At 40.0% G+C, this 1,656-nt stretch overlaps 1 pseudogene; it reads left to right on the forward strand.

The window, feature by feature from the left end:
• The first annotated feature begins 939 nt into the window (after positions 1-939).
• Positions 940-1,248, forward strand: LOC144769889 (protein mago nashi homolog pseudogene; annotated as a pseudogene).
• Positions 1,249-1,656: the final 408 nt, after the last annotated feature.

Here is a 1,656-nt window from a genome sequence, read left to right on the forward strand (position 1 = left end):
CAATGCAAATGATGGCATAAAGAATGTGCAAAAAACAAAATCATTCCATTGAGGAATAATTTAAGTCATGTTGGAGCAATAAAAATGGAACAGGAATACTATACTGCTCCAGTGGCTCCTATAAATCAAGATCAAGAGCACAGTCTCATAGCTGAAAAGGAAGTCCTAGAAATATATGTTTAGATCATGGTCTCCTTATTCACTGCACTTGTTATCAGTGCAACAAACAAAGGAGTCCCTCAGTTAAACTTCTTTGGTCCCCACAGCTAATAGCTCAACAAATGGCGAACAGAAAAGGTTAGCAAGACCGGCATTAGAGTCAACAACAGACCACAGGCACTCTTGAACCATGGCGCTGGGCTGCCCATTCCTCGCCATTGCATAGGGAAAGGACAGGAATGCACCATATGTCTTACTTTCACTGCATTACTGCCCTTTCACAGTGATGCAGTGCAGTGCAGCAAGGTGGCTTGCTGCACTGCACTGTGTCACCTTTGCCATAAATATGGCCCAGAGGATTTAGAGGATTATTAAACTGGGATTGATCAGTCACTTTCACAATCTGTTTTAGTTGCTCTTTTGAGATAAACTTCAAAACTTGCTCTCGACCTCTTTAGATGTACACCTATCTCAATTGCACAGAAGCTTCTCAAGCACTCTCCCTTCTTGTAACTGGCCTGTCATGTTTCATGTAACCTCCCTGGTGAAGATGCTCCGGTATCGGAGTCGGAATTATTAAAATCATTGGGTAATTGCATTTTCTGCCTGAGGGACTGCTCCATTTGCAAGTTTGAGAGTGGTGGCCAAGGGCAACAACTTCTCTCTGCAAAACTATGTGGGCTATAAGTGAAAGTTCGGTCATGAGTTCCTTGAGTTTGAGTTTTAACCAGGAAGGAAATTAAGATATGCGCCTACAACGGCAATTACAAAAATGATATCATGACCAGAAAAGAGGCTTATGTATACAAAAGTGTTATGGAAGAACTAAAGCGAATTATTGATGACAGTGAAATTACAATGGAAGATGATGGCCTGTGGCCACCACCTGCCAGAGTTGGACAACGGAAGCTCGGAACTGTGATTGGAGTTGAATACATTTCTTTCACCACCTCAGAAACTGGCTCCCTTATTGACATAAACCAATCAAAGGACCCTGAAAGCATACAAGTATTTTACTACCTGGTGCAGGACCTCAACTGTCTCGTCTTCAGTTTAATCAGCTTACACTTCAAGATCAAACCAAACTAAATATCCTGTAAATGTTATAATTTTATGTTGCTGTGGGGTGGGCTAGGATGTCCTTCTATTTTTTTCCTTTTTTTGTTTGCCAGTCTAAAGACTTTTATGTATGTATTGGAATTTTCAAAAAATATTGGTGAAACAAAAACAAAAAAATCACTGGGTATTCAACCCTGTCCTTGACCATTTATAAGATATTGCTGGTAAATGTCTATATTCCAGCAGGATCTAATACTAATTCATTAGCAAAAACACTGTTTACCCTATTGTGTTTTTATCCAGGAGCCTAAATCAATATTCCTATTTTATGCCCTTGTCCGGTTATAATCAATAATAACCATACAACTGCATAATAATCATATCCATATTCAGTCGTAGCACATGCTGTCACATTAAGCAAGGCTACTTCCCCGGCCC

The sequence above is a fragment of the Lissotriton helveticus genome, chromosome 7, assembly GCF_964261635.1.
Source record: "Lissotriton helveticus chromosome 7, aLisHel1.1, whole genome shotgun sequence".
NCBI classification, from domain to species: Eukaryota; Metazoa; Chordata; class Amphibia; order Caudata; family Salamandridae; genus Lissotriton; species Lissotriton helveticus.